Source organism: Triticum urartu, chromosome 7, assembly GCF_003073215.2.
Source record: "Triticum urartu cultivar G1812 chromosome 7, Tu2.1, whole genome shotgun sequence".
Classification (NCBI taxonomy): Eukaryota; Viridiplantae; Streptophyta; class Magnoliopsida; order Poales; family Poaceae; genus Triticum; species Triticum urartu.
Window position 1 is genome coordinate 709,016,698 of NC_053028.1, and position 19,757 is coordinate 709,036,454.

At 39.4% G+C, this 19,757-nt stretch overlaps 1 pseudogene; it reads left to right on the plus strand.

Annotated features, from left to right (window-relative positions):
• Nucleotides 1-19,757, plus strand: part of LOC125519553 — a 50,988-nt pseudogene that overhangs the window by 293 nt on the left and 30,938 nt on the right.

Below are 19,757 nucleotides of genomic sequence, written 5' to 3' on the forward strand. Positions count from 1 at the left end.
GGTGGACGAGTATTTCCAGTACTTGCAGTCGTTGGACGAGCATATAAGGGGATCTGTCCCTAAGCTTCCTCCACTCTTTCTAGACAACTCCGCCGCAGCCACCACAGCTTCAGATCACTTCAGCACCTGCTCCTCTCCCCCCATCGATCGCCATGGCAGCTATCGCGCTCATGGCCCAGCTGAACACCCTTGTCACATCCATGTTCGCAATGGTCAGTCCACTCTCACCCCCTACTAGACCCGTGTGGTTGCTGGCCGACTATGCCTTTAGCTCCTTGTGAAGTGATCCATCTAGGGTATGGTGGACGAGTATTTCCAGTAGTTGCAGTCGCTGGACGAGGATGGTAGCTCAGCACCAGGCTTCGTCGCTGAGGTCATCAATCTCTTCATCACCAATGCCAACAGGATCCTCAACGACATCGCCGGCCTGCTGTCCGCCCCTAAACCCCCTTCTTTCCATCTGCTTTCGTCATCTCATCTTGGGTACTGATTTCGTCCACTCTGCTTTGCGATACCCAGGAACAAGCCCGTGGTAGACTTGAACAAGGTGGACGACCTGGTGCATCAGCTCAAGGGGGACATCAGTTCAATAATGTGTTGTTTTTTAATAAAAATTTGCACACATGTTAAGAATTCATCAATGCTTGTTCAAAAAATCAGTTTTTTTTATTTCTTTCACTATTGTTTTCGACTTTCCCGCTCACGAGGGTGCATATGAGGTCGTGAGTAGACTCTAAAGCCTCCATTCTGCAGAGCATATATTTGAATGGTCGTTACTTCTATTTTGCTTTTCCCTTGACATGCCTTTTGTTCGTAGCTCTTTTAACTGTAACGCACGCTGATATTGAAGTGCACAAAACATTTTTTACATTGTATAATATTTTTTAAATGCAACGTACATTGTCTTGAAATGAGTGACTAGCATGGAAATGTCACATTACTCTTTTTGAATGGTACAACCATTTTTTAAAATTTGAGCAAACTTTTTTACGCATTATGAACATTTTCTAAATGTGGGATGAACACTTTTAAAAAATTAAATATATTATGTTTCATAGTAACGAGTGTGGCTTCAGTTTAGCCATCACTCTATCTTTACTAGTGTATTTGGCTTCTATTTAGTGTATAATTCGACTTAGCCATCACTTGATTTCACTAGTGAACACCATGTCTTGAGTTGGTTGCATCCACTCTTCAGGTCCTACACACGTTCATCACTTGCACTTGTCATTGTATAATAAAGATACAGTAAATGTACTTGTCATTAACGCTAAGAAGAGTAGCTAATGCCTAAATGCATAAGAAACAAAACATGACCGAGTGACACTGAATCTAAGAATAGGAATTAGTTGCCATTTTTTGTTGGAAATTACCCAACATAGCACCCAGAAATATTTATTTTCATCCTCCGAATTTTGGTAGTTATATTAATCATGCAATGTGCATCTTCCACAAGACAGAGACATCATCTTAGCCTGGCCACCTGCAGTAATAAATATTGGAATTTGAAGAAATGAAGAGATTTCATATACGATCCGGTGCATCAAGAGAGGAAGAGAGCATAGCAGCACACCAACCAATCGACGGAGGATTACTGGCCAAGATCACACTGAAATCGTAGGGTGGGGCGTCCAAGACAAAACTATGGCCGAGATCACAATCAAAAATTAAGACTTGTAACTTTGTCATCATTTGAAAATACACCCGTTTGAATAGTAGTATTTGTAACCTCATTAGAAATAATATTAACAAGCTTTCTATCACATTACTTGCCTCTCTTTTTGATTCACGCTGTTGTTGGACTAAGTCTTGTTGTGTCTTTCCAACCGACCGGAGTCCTCGGAGCACTACGATGCCGGGAAAGAGAGGCACGGCCCTGCCCGAGGTCCTGCCCGAGAAGTTCATTGAAAAAATACTCATCGGTAGCCGTCGAAGGACGTCAGCCGCTGTCGTGCCATCACCATGTCATTACTCAGTGTGACATCCACTCCCGGATTCTTGCGTGAGCACCATGGCTGCTAGCCATCGCAGTGTGACATCCACACGTAGATTCTTGCATGAGCACCATTGCTGCTAGCCGTTGCTCCCCATTGTCGATGGCCACAGGCGGCCCACCACCCTCGTCGTCGTTCGTGACGCCATTGCCCATCGGCAGCTCGGAACTTTCCTCCGGGGCTCTGAACACCGTTGTCATGATCGTCGCAAAGGATCCTGTGATGGATTCTTTATATTTTCTCGGGGTAACTAGTTGTACATCTATAACTCGGTTAACCACACGCATGTTCTCCTGCTTACCACGATTCCATCACCATGGAGACTGAACTAGAGTATTTATGGAGCCAGACACATTATGGGAGGCCGTAGAGACATTATTGTACTCGACGTAGAATCAGGGTCATTCCGATAGACGCGTGGTCCACCCCATTCGTTCCATGACGGGAAGTTGTTCGACAAGGTGGGTACACTTGCTTTATTAGATGGCTTGACTCCCTGGCCAACTTCTATCAATGTCTGGGTGATGCAGGATTACGAGGCTAAATACGGGCTTTCAAGTACCGGATTGAATTGTCAACGATGGAGACATCAAAGACAACTTTATTCAACTTTCTCCAAAAAGAAACGGAAAGAGTTAGTATTGCGTATTGCTTACTCACCACACCCTCCAAGAGAGTATCGTTCCAATTCTAGGCCATGAGATGCAAAAAGACCAGGGACATTAAGTTTCTGCTCGCGAGCTCCGACGCATCCTCATGAATGGTAAAATCAAAAAATTGTAAACAAAATTGTAAAAATCTGAATTTTTTACGAATGGACATTGACGAATTCTGAGCATGCATGCGAATTTCCCTAAAGAAAAAACACGTCAATACGCTTCCGTAGAAAAAACAAAATTCATGCTCCATGCGTTCTTTTTTAATGAAAATTTGCACGCATGTTGATATTTCGTCAATGCTTGTTTCCCAAAAAATTCAGTTTTTTTATTTCTGTTACTATTGTTTTTGATTTTACTGTTCACAAGGGTACATATGAGCTTACGAGTAGACTCTATAGCCTTCATTCTACACGGGACATATCTGAATGGTCATGACTTCTGTTTTGCTTGACGTGCCTTTTGTTCATGGCTCTTGAAACAATTGAATTCTGGTTTTTACCCTCTATTTTGACGTTTTGAACACTAATTACCCCATTTAGCAAGATCTTATTTGTTTCACCCCATTTACCAAAAGTATTGCCGCAATTTACCCTGTTTAAAATTTTGTGAGCATTCTGATCGATGGATCCCAATTGTAAGCTCCAGCTAGAATGGCAAATTGCCAGGTTTTTTCGGATTGTTTTCTACACGGCAAACCAGCTCACCCTAGCTTCTCCCCGTCGACCGGCCAGGCTCGACATGATCACACCAGAGAAGCTCAGGAAACACATACTAACTCTCTACCGGTCAAAATATTTGCTAATACGAGAAAGGAAACTTCTAAAACATGATTTACCAAGTTCATTCTTGGCTAGGTATGTTGATATGTACGTGCATCAGAGTTAGTGAAGCCATGTATTTTCACCAATTTTATTCTGATCCACAGAATCATTCATACTTAAGGTCGTATATGATAGTGCTGAAGAAAAACAAAATTGATTTCATATTATACGGCAACAGTTCCTCCTATAATTTATTCAATGGGAACACCCCACAATGGACGCAGCTTCGGTGCCTTAAAGGCACCTGCCTTTGGGTCACTGACATGTGGGCCAGCCACCTATTGGGCCCATATGTCATAGACACAAAGGTAGGTGCCTTAAGGCACCGAAGCATCGTCCCCCCACAATGATCAAGTACAGTCACCTCATCACAATACTTCTTAGAATTGGAAACGAGTAACCTAAACCTATCTAATATGCATCCCAGACTAAGAGAAAATCTAGCCACAAAAAACCTAATCATCAGGGGTGACAAATAGAGAATGCAACATGCATGGGACTAACCAAGATTGTCATATTGGTTGCCACTTGCTCCGATGACCGCCAGCGGCCATGCCTTGAACTATTTCCTGTCGCTGTCGCCTACGTCGTCCTACCCCCTCCTAACGAATGAGGCAGTGGTTTTGGGTTGTAGAGGCGCGACACTGCTCGAGACCCTTCCTGAGAAGATCATTGAAAAAAATACTCATAGGTTGCCGGCAAGGGACGTCGACTGTTGCCATGCCATCACCATGTGATGAAGCAATTTGACATCGACACCCACATTCTTGCGTGAGCATCACGGCCGCCAGTCATCGCTCCCCATTATCAATGGCCACAGGTGGCCCACTACACTTGTCATCGTTCGTGATACCTTTGCCCATCAGTAGATCTGACATTTCCTCCTGGGCTCCGAACACCATTTTCAAAATTGTCGCAAAGGCTCCAGTGATGGATTCCTTATGTTCTCTTGGGGTAACTAGTTGTACATTTGTAACCCTGTTATCCGCACGCATGTTCTGATATTTACCACCAGTCCACAACCATGGAGACTGCATAGGCGTGTTTATGTGCTATGTCCATGGCTCACGCTCATGTATTGCATGAAAGTTGAAAAGGTTTGAGAACGTCAAAAGTATAAAATAATTGCTTGGCTTGTCATCGGGGTTGTGCATGATGTGAATATTTTGTGTGGTGAAGATGGAGCATAGCCAGACTATATGATTTTGTAGGGATAACTTTCTTTGGCCATGTTATTTTGAAAATACATGATTGCTTTATTAGTATGCTTAAACTATTATTGTCTTAATGTCAAAGGATAGACTATTGTTTTGAATCACCCGTGTCTTAATATTCATGCCATGATTAGACATATGATCAAGATTATGCTAGGTAGCATTCCACATCAAAAATTATCTTTTTTATCATTTACCTACTCGAGAACGAGCAGGAATTAAGTTTGGGGATGCTGATACGTCTCCGTCGTATCTATAATTTTTGATTGTTCCATGCCAATATTATTCAACTTTCATATACTTTTTGGCAACTTTTTATATTATTTTTAGGACTAACATATTGATCCAGTGCCCAGTGCCAGTTCCTGTCTGTTGCATGTTTTTGGTTTCGCAGAATATCCATATCAAACGGAGTCCAAACGAGATAAAAACGGACGGAGCTTATTTTTGGAAAATATGGAAAATTCGGAAGGAAAATCAACGCGAACCAGTGCCCGAGGTGGTCGCGAGGCAGGGGGGCGTGCCCCCCCCTAGGGCGTGCCCCCTACCCTCGTGAGCCCACCGTAAGGTGGTTGACGCTCTTCTTTTGCTGCAAGAAAGCTAATATTCGGAAAAAATCACGGCGAAGGTTTCAAGCCAATCGGAGTTACGGATCTCCATATATATACGAAACGGTGAAACAGAGCCAGAAGAGAACGCAGAACCAGAGAGAAACAGAGAGATAGATCCAATCTCGGAGGGTCTCTCGCCCCTCCCGTGCCATGGAGGCCATGGACTAGAGGGGAAACCCTTCTCCCATCTAGGGAGGAGGTCAAGGAAGAAGAAGAAGGAGGGGGGCTCTCTCCCCCTCGCTTCTGGTGGCACCGGAGTGCCACCGAGGGCCATCATCATCACCGCAATCTACACCAACACCTCCGCCATCTTCACCAACATCTCCATCACCTTCCCCCCTCTATATACAGCGGTCCACTATGCCGCAACCCGTTGTACCCTCTACTTGAACATGGTGCTTTATGCTTCATATTATTATCCAATGATGTGTTGCCATCCTATGATGTCTGAGTAGTTTTTTGTTGTCCTATCGGTGGTTGATTATTTGCTATGATTGATTTAATTTTGTTGTGGTTATGTTGTTGTCCTTTGGTGCCCATCATATGATTGCGCGCGTGGATCACACCCTAGGGTTAGTTATATGTTGATAGGACTATGTATTGGAGGGCAAGAGTGACAGAAGCTTCAACCTAGCATAGAAATTGATGCATACAGGATTGAAGGGGGACCAATATATCTTAATGCTATGGTTGGATTTTACCTTAATGAACATTAGTAGTTGCGGAAACTTGCTAATAGTTCCAATCATAAGTGCATAGAATTCCAAGTAAGGGATGACATGCTAGCAGTGGCCTCTCCCACATAATACTTGCTATCGGTCTAGTAAAGTAGTCAATTGCTTAGGGACAATTTCGCAACTCCTACCATCACTTTTCCACACTCGCTATATTTACTTTATTTTTTTCTTTTATCTAAACAGCCCCTACTTTTCATTTACGTAATCTTTATTATCTTGCAAACCTATCCAACAACACCTACAAAGTACTTCTAGTTTCATACTTGTTCTAGGTAAAGCGAATGTCAAGCGTGCGTAGAGTTGTATCGGTGGTCGATAGAACTTGATGGAATATTTGTTCTACCTTTAGCTCCTCGTTGGGTTCGACACTCTTACTTATCGAAAACTGTTGCGATCCCCTATACTTGTGGGTTATCACCCGCTAACCCAAGGCCCGTTACGCCCTATCCGAATTAGGCCCAGTAGCGTCATTTGGGCCATCCAATATGATTCCAGCCCGTTTTCACTTCTGGCCCAAGTATGGCCCATGACGTCTTTCGACCCATATGAGGCCCTATGTAACTCTTGGCCTATTAACGGCCCGTGGTGAAACTTGCCCGTAATGAACAGTGTATCACTTTACACCCATTAACGGCCCGTGGTGAAACTGGCCCGTAATGAACAGTGTATCACTTTATACCCATTAACGGCCCATTATTCCGTTGAGCCGTTTCCAGCCCATGTTATCTTTCGGCCTTCTCAGAGCCCATTTATTCTTGGGCTCTGATACGTCTCCAACGTATCTATAATTTTTGATTGCTCTATGCTATATTATCTACTGTTTTGGACTATATTGGGCTTTATTTTCCACTTTTATATTATTTTTGGGACTAACCTATTAACCTGAGGCCCAGCTCAGAATTGCTGTTTTTACCCTGTTTTAGGGTTTCGAAGAAAAGGAAAATCAAACGGAGTCCAACTGACCTGAAACTTCACGGAACTCATTTTTGGAAGGAAAGAAGCCTAGAAGACTTGGAGTGCATGTCGGGGGACCTGCGAGGAGGCCACGAGGCAGGGGGCGCGCCCACCCCCCTGGGCGCGCCCTCCACCCTCGTGGGCCCCTCGTGGCCCCCCTGACGTACTTCTTCTGCCTATATATCTCCATATACCCTAAAAACATCCGGGAGCACAATAGATCGGGAGTTCCGCCGCCAGAAGCCTCCGTAGCCACCGAAAGCCAATCTAGACCCGTTCCGGCACCCTGCTCCCCCTCTACTCTCTTGTAATGGGTTGAGTTTTCCCTTTGAAGTTATCTTATCGGATTGTGTCTTTAAAGATTTGAGAACACTTGATGTATGTCTTGCCGTGCGTATCTGTGGTGACAATGGGATACCACGTGATTCACTTGATGTATGTTTTGGTGATCAACTTGCGGGTTCCGCCCATGAACCTATGCATAGGGGTTGGCACACGTTTTCGTCGTCATTCTCCGGTAGAAACTTTGGGGCACTCTTTGAGGTCCTATGTGTTGGTTGAATAGATGAATCTGAGATTGTGTGATGCATATCGTATAATCATGCCCACGGATACTTGAGGTGACATTGGAGTATCTAGGTGACATTAGGGTTTTGGTTGATTTGTGTCTTAAGGTGTTATTCTAGTACAAACTCTAGGGTTGTTTGTGACACTTATAGGAATAACCCAACGGATTGATTAGAAATAATAACTTTGAGGTGGTTTCGTACCCTACCATAATCTCTTCGTTCGTTCTCCGCTATTAGTGACTTTGGAGTGACTCTTTGTTGCATGTTGAGGGATAGTTATGTGATCCAATTATGTTATCATTATTGAGGGAACTTACACTAGCGAAAGTATGAACCCTAGGCCTTGTTTCCACACATTGCAATACCGTTTACGCTCACTTTTACCATTAGTTACCTTGCTGTCTTTATATTTTCAGATTACAAAAACCTTTATCCACTATCCATATACCACTTGTATCACCATCTCTTCGCCGAACTAGTGCAACCATACAATTTACCATTGTATTGGGTGTGTTGGGGACATAAGAGACTCTTTGTTATTTGGTTGCAGGGTTGCTTGAGAGAGACCATCTTCATCCTACGCCTCCTACGGATTGATAAACCTTAGGTCATCCACTTGAGGGAAATTTGCTACTGTCCTACAAACCTCTGCACTTGGATGCCCAACAATGTCTACAAGAAGACGGTTGTGTAGTAGACATCAAGCTCTTTTCTGGCGCCGTTGCCGGGGAGGTGAGTGCTTGAAGGTATATCTTTAGATCTTGCAATCGAGTCTTTTAGTTTCTTGTTTTATCACTAGTTTAGTTTATAAAAGAAAACTATAAAAAAATGGAATTGAGTTTGTCTCATATGCTTCACCTTTTTAATATCTTTCGTGAGTATGATGGAAAGGAAAATTGTGCTCAAGTGCTAGAAGAAGAAATCTATAAAATGTTTGGCACTAAATATTTGAATTATGAGCATGATTGCAATGTTTTTAGTATAAATTCCTTGAATATCCATGATGCTAATGATATGCAAAGCCACAAGCTTGGGGAAGCTATGTTTGATGAAGATTATATTTTTTGTCCCCCAAGTTTTGATGAGCAAATTTATTATGATGAAAGCATGCCTCCTATCTATGATGATTATTGTGATGACACGTATGCTTTAAAGAATAATGATAACCATGAAACTTGTCATCTTGATCTTAATTTTCAATCACATGATAGTTATTTTGTTGAGTTTTCTCCCACTATTATTCATGAGAAGAATTTTGCGTGCGTGGAGAGTAGTAAATTTTCTATGCTTGTAGATCATGAAAAGAATGCTTTAGGTGCTTGTTTCATTGTTGAATTCATTCATGATGCTACTGAAAATTATTATGAGGGAGGAATATATGCTAGTAGGAATTTTAATAATATCAAGTTTCCTCTCTATGTGCTTAAAATTTTGAAGTTATGCTTGTTTTGCTTTCCTATGCAAGTTTATTCTTGTTCCCACAAGTTATTTGCTCACAAAATCCCTATGCATAGGAAGTGGGTTAGACTTAAATGTGCTAGTCATATTCTTCATGATGCTCTCCTTATGTTTCAATTCTTATCCTTTATGTGAGCATCATTGAAATCATCATGCCTAGCTAGGGGCGTTAAACGCTAGCGCTTGTTGGGAGGCAACCCAATATTATTTTTGCTTTTTGCTTTTTGTTCCTGTTTAGTAATAAATAATTCATCCAGCCTCTGTTTAGATGTGGTTTTATGTGTTTAATTAGTGTTTGTGCCAAGTAGAACCTTTGGGAAGACTTCGGGAAAGTCTTGTTGATCATGCTGTCAAAAACATAAACTTTAGCGCTCACGAGAATTGCTGCCATTTTATTTGGAGAGTGATATTTAGTGAATTATTTTTGCAGATGATTAATAGATAAATTCCTCAGGTCCAGCAATTTATTTGAGAATTTTATGAGTTCCAGAAGTATACGTTTGTTCCAGATTACTACAGACTGTTCTGTTTTTGACAGATTCTGTTTTCATTGTGTTGTTTACTTATTTTGATGAATCTATGGATAGTAGAAGAGTTTATAAACCATAGAGAAGTTGGAATACAGTAGGTTTAACACCATTCTATCTATCTATCTATACCTATACTAATTACAGACTCCCAAGAAATTACCACATTAATTAGAAATTACCGGCCGTTCATCTGATGGGACCGAGTTATAACGGTGTAGATCCACCCATATAATCCTTGCAATCCAGGAAAAAGAAAACTTAAAGTAGCTGTAAAAAACCAATCTAAGTTACCCGTAGAAAAACAAATCTAGGCTGGCTGTAAGAAAAACCGATCTATCGTTAGCTTTAAAAACCAATCTAGGTTACCCGTAGAAAAACAAATCAGGTCTAGCGATCCATCCCCAAAGAATCCTCACGCTATAGTTTTCTCCCTAGCCTTCTCCTTCCCTTTCATCCTCCGTTGTATTCTCTATCTCATCCACGAAGTCCACATCCTCTCGATCTTGCCATGCTCCCTCACGACTTGCTGCGCTGGGACTATCAGGGCTGCAGCACCCAACAGGAGGTTATCCCCATGCTTTCCCAGGTAGTGACAGCTACGGGGATTATCAGCGGCTACAAGCCTGAGCACAATAACTACTACTTCATATCAGCGGCTACAAGCCTGAACACAATAACTACTACTTCAGAGGTGTTGTAATCTGATTAAGCAATTACTGTTAAATTTTGATGCAGCTCAACACCCGATTTAACATCTGGAGGAGGCAGAGGGAGGCCAGGGGCATAACTAAACTGAAGGACCAATGCACTGTGGAAAGAAGAGGGGGCCGCAGGCTGGCTGCTTTTAGCGTGGTTGGACTGGATGAAGGATTGGAGGACAGTCTGTGCGTTCCTGCTACTTCGGAGGTATTTGTAATCAGATCAAGCAATTGCTGATAAACTTTGATGCGGCTCAACACTCGATTTAACGTATAGAGGAGGTAGAGGGAGGACAGCGGCATCATTATCCTGAAGGACCAACGCATTGTGGAGGGGACAGGGGGCCGCTGGCTGGCTGCTTTTAGCGTGGCTGGACTCCATGAAAGATTGGAGAATAGTTCGTGCATTCCTGCTTCTCCCGGTTTGAGGAGGGTCTACAGAGAAGATCTGAAGCAGAGGATGGAGGAGGACGAGATTGCAGAGAGGATTGTCTAGGAGACGTTGTTGCTCCCCTTGTCAGGAGGGTTGGAGGATCGACGAAGGAGGTGTGTAATCTCTTGACTCTGGGTCGATGCTACAGCATTGCCGACAGCTTAAGCCAGGTTTCTGCAGATTTCGTCTTCCTATGTGCTGCCCATGCTTAATTTATTCTTTAAATACCATGACATGGCTTTCTGTATTGTTCATCTTCCATGTTAACTCAGGCTTTTGCTTGCATTCTATCGAGCCTAGTCTGCAGCATCATCTTAAGATGGTACTATCTATACTCGGTTCATGTATCATCTAAGTTACATGCCAACAATTGGGACCTTCCGCTCCAAACATCTCCCACATTAACTGAAACGTGTGCATTTTTTGTGGATCCTAATTTGATGTAGATGAATTGTGTTAATGTGGAAGTCTAATCGATTTATTTTCTAAACATCAATTGTAGTTCTATGGTTCAGTTGTATTTTATACAGTTTTAATTAAGGTATACGTATTTTAATATATCGCCCAATCTATTATTGTACCAGCAAGGTAATGAGCTATATTAGATTCTTCAATATTTATTCTGCCTAAATTCAGTGCGATTTTATTCAGGCACATGTGCGCAAGTAACATATGTCAATTATTGACAAATCTGGCATTTCATAAGTTTCTACATGGGAGCCATGCAAACACGCAGATTAGTTATAATTCAATCATCGCCAAGCTGTGTTAGGAAGAAACTCCAAATGACAACTCCAAATGATTGTTCTATCTACACGCTGAGTTCTCTATGGTCACTCCTACGCGTGCTCACCTCTTGAACAATTAGTGGAGTACCCATTGTGAAGTCGGCTAATAGGGAGTAATGTGGTTGTCTCCTTGCAAGTACTGCAGGCTAGAAAGACCGGAGAGAGAAATGCTAGTGGAAAACACTTAAAGTTGGAGGTGCACGAATCTGTGAGTATTTTTATATACTGTTGATACACTTCAATAAATTCTTTAAGGAGGATTGAATATTAAATCATTTGTGATGAGCTCTTCCGTAGTATCCTGCCATTTTAGCTTGATCTATCATATAGATGAAGGGGGTCAATGTATGATATTACTTCTTTTTCTTAGTAACTTGGTGAGTGATCAGCTGCGTATCTTCAGTAGGTTTGAGCACATATATCGTAGCCGTACTTTGCATTGTACAAACAGCATTACTGTCACTCGTTGGACACACCTTCTCTCTAGAGATGCATTGCTTCGTGGTCTTCAATGCGGACAAGAAGAAAGTAGTCCAAGCTAATACTCAAACACCCCAACGGCGGTAGTCTAGCCATCTTTGCGCATTTCTTCATCTGATTTTTTCCAGTTGGTTTTTAGTTATGCATTTCACATGTAAAGATCAATAACTGAAGAAACTGCACATAATAATTTCAGATCTAATATTCAGATCAGCAGTGCATAGTTCAAGATCGCTTTCGTTTTCTGTCTGTATTGAATATAGTTGTTTTTTGTGTATGTAAGTTTGAACGTACAGTAAGATTCATACACACTAGAAATCCGTATCCCCAATAGAGATGAAAAAAGGGAAAACACATCTTCCCTTCTATCAGGTAAGACTGAATTTCTTTCCCTACCTTGAATATCCCATTATTTCACAAAATAATAAGAACCTTGAGGTATCATTGGTGCTATATCTGATACAAGAAAGAGTTGGTGTTCCATATAGACATTTAGTTATCCGAATTAAAGAGATTATTTTGCAAAAAATGGTAGTGCAGCGGCTATGCCTTTGTAGACTCCATATCAAGTCTATTCTAACTTGAGTACCTATAAGCTACTCGAGATATTAATTTGTTGTGTGTGCATGTTATCGTTTTGTGTATGCTAATTGACGAAATTTTCATGTCCATTACAGAAAAAAATATCAAAGCAATCTACTAGATATTTATCTATAGAGAATGCCAATGTGAGATATCCCTATTTTATAATTTTACTATACATCGATGCTAAATAAGATTCATATATTGCTAACCGATCATATTTCCGAAACAATTTTGTTTAAAATATAGCAGTTTGGTGCATTGCAAAATAATATATAAACGATGGCCTGTTAATGTACAGAACATTAACATATAAAGTAAAAGAAGGTCTTTTGACTGGCTAAAGTATTTTTCTCACCAAAGGTAGTACTTACACCATGCATTCAACTATTGCAGCAGCCAAGGTTGATAGTGATTTCTCATCTACTATTCTTTTTGTCCAAGAATGTGCTTCTTAATTACGAGGTTAAACAACCATATAATTGTTATGGATTTACCTTGAAGATTGATTAAAAGTATGTTTGTAATTAAATAACATACAAAATGTTATATCAATATAATCCTAAAACTATATGATATATAATATTATGAGGGCAGAGTACATGGGCCGAAGATCTAATACAACTAAACTGCTTTGTGTATAACCAGTACTCGCACATTATTATTATATTTTCACTCAACCTTATTTTCTTATGTGCTCCCATTATTATGTTCCTTTCGAATACTTCAGGTTACAAGTGACAAATTACTTTACAATTGTATATATGTCTAGCCCGTGCAAACGCACGGGTTGACGACTAGTATAAATAAAGAATGAGTTCTTTACAGTACCTTGAAGTGGTGATTTATTTTCTTATACTAACGGAGCTTACGAGTTTTCTGTTAAGTTTTGTGTTGTGAAGTTTTCAAGTTTTGGGTAAGGATTCGATGGACTATTGAATAAGGAGTGGCAAGAGCCTAAGCTTGGGGATGCCCAAGGCACCACAAGGTAATATTCAAGGACAACTAAGAGCCTAAGCTTGGGGATGCCCCGGAAGGCATCCCTTCTTTCGTCTTCGTTCATCGGTAACTTTACTTGGAGCTATATTTTTATTCGCCACATGATATGTGTTTTGCTTGGAGCGTCAATTTATTTTGTTAGGATTTGCATGCTGTTATTTAAAACAATGTTTTTCATCTTTTATTTCAATAAAAGTGGCATTGATAGCCTTTACTATGCGTATGTTACAAGTATACATGTTGCTGTTTGAAAACAGAAAGTTTACCGCTGTTGCAATAATTCCCTAGAAAAGTCAGAATGTGATAAAATGTTGAAACCTTTTTCATATTAAGCTATGATAAATTTACTACAGTGGGAATTTTCTTTCATAATTTTTGGAGCTAAGGAAGTATGGATGTTGCAGCATTCTTTACAGACTATCCTGTTTAGGAAAATTGCTGTTATGTTTGCATTGTTTGCACATGTTTGCTTCTTTAATGATTCTATTTGAGGATAGGACTATTAAATATGCAGAGGCATTTAGTATGCAATGTTGAATAATAATTTTAGGGATTTGCTACAGTAGAGTATGATAAGGTTTTGCAATGGTTTATACTAACTTATCTCACGAGTCCTTGTTGAGTTTTGTGTGGATGAAGCTTTTGAGATTTAGGGAGACCGTGACATGAGAGGAATTAAGGAGACACAAAAGCTCAAGCTTGGGGATTCCCAAGGCACCCCAAGATAATATTTCAAGAAGTCTCAAGCATCTAAGCTTGGGGATGCCCCGGTGGGCATCCCACCTTTCTTCTTCAACAACTATCGGTTAGTTTTGGTTGATCCTAAGTTTTTGCTTCTTCACATGATGTTTTCCATTCTTAGAATGTCATTTTATTTTGCTTTGCTTGCTGTTTGAATAAAATACCAAGATCTGAAATTATTAAATGTTAGAGAGTCTTCACATGGTTGCACAATTATTCAACTACTCATTGATCTTCACTTATATCTTTCGGAGTAGTTTGTCGATGCTCTAGTGCTTCACTTATATCTTTTAGAGCATGGTGGTAGTTTTATTTTGAAGAAATAGATGAACTCTCATGCTTCACTTAGATTATTTTGAGAGTCTTAAATAACATGGTAATTTGCTTTAAATCCTAATATGCTAGGCATCCAAGATGGATATAATAAAACTTTCTTATGAGTGTATTGAATACTAAGAGAAGTTTGATGCTTGATGATTGTTTTGAGATATGGAGGTAATAATATCAAAGTCATGCTAGTTGAGTAGTTGTGAATTTGAGAAATTCTTGTGTTGAAGTTTGCAAGTCCCGTAGCATGCACGTATGGTAAACATTGTGTAACAAATTTGAAACATGAGGTGTTATTTGATTGTCCTCCTTATGAGTGGCAGTCGGGGACAAGCGATGGTCTTTTCCTACCAATCTATCCCCCTAGGAGCATGCGCGTAGTGCCGAGGTTTTTGATGACTTGTAGATTTTTGCAATAAGTATGTGAATTCTTTATGACTAATGTTGAGTCCATGGATTATACGCACTCTCACCCTTCCACCCTTGCTAGCCTCTTCGGTACCGTGCATTGCCCTTTCTCACATTGAGAGTTGGCGCAAACTTTGCCAGTGCATCCAAACCTTGTGATATGATACGCTCTTTCACACATAAACCTCCTTATATCTTCCTCAAAACAACCACCATACCTACCTATTATGGCATTTCCATAGCCATTCCGAGATATATTGCCATGCAACTTTCCGCCATCCAGTTTATCATTACACATTCATCATTGTCATATTGCTTAGCATGATCATGTAGTTGACATAAGTATTTGTGGCAAAGCCGCCATTCATAATTTTTTCATAATTGTCACTCTTGATTCATTGCATATCCCGGTACACCGCCGGAGGCATCCATATAGTCATACTTTGTTCTAGTATCGAGTTGTAATCATTGAGTTGTAAATAAATAGAAGTGTGATGATCATCATTCAATAGAGCATTGTACCAAAAAAAAGAGAAATGCCAAAGAAAAAAAAGAAGGCCCAAAAAAGGGGCAATGCTACTATCCTTTTTTCCACACTTGTGCTTCAAAGTAGCACCATGTTCTTCATATAGAGAGTCTCTTGAGTTATCACTTTCATATACTAGTGGGAATTTTCATTATAGAACTTGGCTTGTATATTCCAACAATGGGCCTCCTCAAGTGCCCTAGGTCTTCATGAGCAAGCAAGTTGGATGCACACCCACTTAGTTTCTTTTGTTGAGCTTTCATACATTTATAGCTCTAGTGCATCCGTTGCATGGCCATCCCTACTCCTCGCATTAACATCAATCGATGGGCATCTCCATAGCCCATTGATTAGCCTCGTTGATGTGAGACTTTCTCTTTTTTGTCTTCTCCACATAACCCCCTCATTATATCCTATTCCACCCACAATGCTATGTCCATGGCTCGCGCTCATGTATTGCGTGAAAGTTTATAGGTTTGAAATTACTAAAGTATGAAACAATTTCTTGGCTTGTCATCGGGGTTGTGCATGATGAGAGGATTCTTGTGTGACGAAAATGAAACATGACTAAACTATATGATTTTGTAGGGATGAACTTTCTTTGGCCATGTTATTTTGAGAAGACATAATTTCTTAGTTAGTATGCTTGAAGTATTATTATTTCTATGTCAATATGAACTTTTGTCTTGAATGTTTCGAATCTGAATATTCATATCAAAATTAAGAAGATTTGCATTGAAATTATGACAAGTAGCACTCCGCATAAAAAATTCTCTTTTTATCATTTACCTACTCGAGGACGAGCAGGAACTAAGCTTGGGGATGCCTGATACGTCTCCTACGTATCTATAATTTTTGATTGCTCCATGCTATATTATCTAATGTTTCGGACTATATTGGGCTTTATTTTCCACTTTTATATTATTTTTGGGGCTAACATATTAACCGGAGGCCCAGCCCAGAATTGTTATTTTTACCCTATTTTAGGGTTTCGAAGAAAAGGAAAATCAAACAGAGTCCAATTGACCTGAAACTTCACGGAACTCATTTTTGTAAGGAAAGAAGCCCAGAAGACTTGGAGTGCATGTCGGGGGACCTGCGAGGAGGTGATGTCTACTACACAACCTTCTTCTTGTAGACGTTGTTGGGCCTCCAAGTGCAGAGGTTTGTAGGACAATAGCAAATTTCCCTCAAGTGGATGACCTAAGGTTTATCAATCCGTATGAGGCGTAGGATGAAGATGGTCTCTCTCAAGCAACCCTGCAACCAAATAACAAAGAGTCTCTTGTGTCCCCAACACACCCAATACAATGGTAAATTGTATGGGTGCACTAGTTCGGCGAAGATATGGTGATACAAGTGGTATATGGATAGTAGCTAAAGGTTTTTGTAATCTGAAAATATAAAAACAGCAAGGTAACTAATGGTAAAAGTGAGCGTAAACGGTATTGCAATGTGTGGAAACAAGGCCTAGGGTTCATACTTTCGCTAGTGTAAGTTCCCTCAATAGTAAAGGCTATCAATGCCATTTTTATTGAAATAAAAGATGCAAAAAATTATTCTAAATAACAGCAAGCAAATCCTAACAAAATAAATTGACGCTCCAAGAAAAACACATATCATGTGGTAAATAAAAATATAGCTCCAAGTAAAGTTACCGATGAACGAAGACGAAAGAGGGGATGCCTTCCGGGGCATCCCCAAGCTTAGGCTATTGGCTATCCTTGAATATTACCTTGGGGTGCCTTGGGCATCCCCAAGCTTAGTATCTTGCCACTCCTTATTCCATAGTCCATCGAATCCTTACCCAAAACTTGAAAACTTCACAACACAAAACTTAACAGAAAACTCGTAAGCTCCGTTAGTATAAGAAAATAAATCACCACTTCAAGGTACTGTAATGAACTCATTATTTATTTATATTGGTGTTAAACTTACTTTATTCCAACTTCTCTATGGTTTATAAACTCTTTTACTAGCCATAGATTCATCAAAATAAGGAAACAACATATGAAAAACAGAATCTGTCAAAAACAGAACAGTCTGTAGTAATCTGGATCAAACGTATACTTATGGAACTCATAAAATTCTCAAATACATTTATGGACCTGAGGAATTTATCTATTAATCATCTACAAAAGGAATTAACTAAATATCACTCTCCAAATAAAAATGACAGCAGTTCTCGTGAGCGCTAAAGTTTCTGTTTTTTACAGCATGATCAACAAGACTTTCCCCAAGTCTTCCCAAAGGTTCTACTTGGCACAAACAATAATTAAACACATAAAACCACATCTAAACATAGGCTAGATGAATTATTTATTACTAAACAGGAACAAAAAGCAAGGGACAAAAATAAAATTGGGTTGCCTCCCAACAAGCGCTATCGTTTAATGCCCCTAGCTAGGCATGATGATTTCAATGATGCTCACCTAAAAGATAAGAATTGAAACATAAAGAGAGCATCATGAATAATATGACTAGCACATTTAAGTATAACATACTTCCTATGCATAGGTATTTTATGAGCAAACAACTTATGGGAACAATAATCAACTAGCATGGGAGGGCAAAACAAGCATAACTTCAAAAATTTAAGCACATAGAGAGGAAACTTGATATTATTGTAATTCCTACATGCATATATTCCTCCCTCATAATAATTTTCAGTAGCATCATGAATGAATTCAACAATATAACCAGCACCTAAAGCATTCTTTTCATGATCTACAAGCATAGAATTTTTTACTACTCTCCACATAAGCAAATTTCTTCTCAGTCGGAATAGTGGGAGTATCATAAGAGACTTGAATACTATAAATTGTTTCCACATTAAAAGAGTAATGTTCAGACAAAGGGTACTCATAATCATGACAAGTTTTATAAATATAATCATCACTACTCTTTATAGCATAAGTTTCATCACAATAATCATCATAAGTAGCAACTTTGTTCTTATCATAACAACTTTGCATATCAAAACTTGGAAGACTAAAAATATCATCATTAATAAAATAGCATCCCCAAGCTTGGGACAAACATTAATTGCAGAAAATATATTCTCAAAGACATCATCTTCATCAAACATAGCATCCCCAAGCTTGGGCCTTTTCATATCATAAGCATAATCACTCTCATCATTAATTGTACGAATATCACCAATAGTATAGCAATTATCATATTCTTCCAAGCAAGTGCCAAAAAGATTTTCAAGATCATAAGAAGTATCATTATCTTCCACAATTATATTTTCATGAGGCACAATAGTAATAGGAGCAGCATTATTTGGAAGAGATATCTTTTTACCTATCTTCCTTTTTCTTTTCTTCTTCTTCACCACATCATGTGTGGGTTCAATCCTCTTTTTGGAGCTCCTTATTAATGAGATTGGATGAATAGGAGGCTCCTCCTCGTTACCTGATTCATCATAAGAAATAATAGGAGGATATTGGAAAGTCTCTTCCCGTTCATTAGTATTCTCTTCATCCTCTATTTGTTTCATTTTCTTTATGTAATTGGAAATATAAGGATTTTCAATACAATTCACCACACAATACATATAAATTTCCTCTAGATCAAAACCAAGAAGTTTATAATGGGCAAATTCCGTAAGATAGTTGGTTATACATTTCATTTCTTCATAGCCCATAAGCAAACTAAATTCATTATAGTGTGCAAGGGAAATCAAGTCATCACAATTTTTGGACATGATTAGATCATGAAACAATTTGCATCGGACAACTAAATGACCACTTTCATTGCAAAGTCCACAAGTACGACCAAGAAAATTTAAATTTTCAGCACAATCATCTAGCCTTTCTTGCAACAATTTAGTTTCTAATTACTTATGCCTCATGCAATATCTATCTTCCCTATTTGGTGTGTACTTACAAACCCAATGCAGTCCACAAAAAATTGACATGTTTATAGGAGACATTTTCATCATAACTAGTGCAATCATCATTAGCATCACGGATATTCAAAGAATTCATACTAACAACATTGCAATCATGGTCATCATTCAAATATTTAGTGCCAAACATTTTATAGATTTCTTCTTCTAGCACTTGAGCACAATTATCCTTTCCATCATACTCACGAAAGATATTAAAAAGATGAAGCGTATGAGACAAACTCAATTCCATTTTTTTATAATTTTCTTTTATAAACTAAACTAGGGATAAAACAACAAACTAAAAGACTCGATTGAAAGATCTAAAGATATACC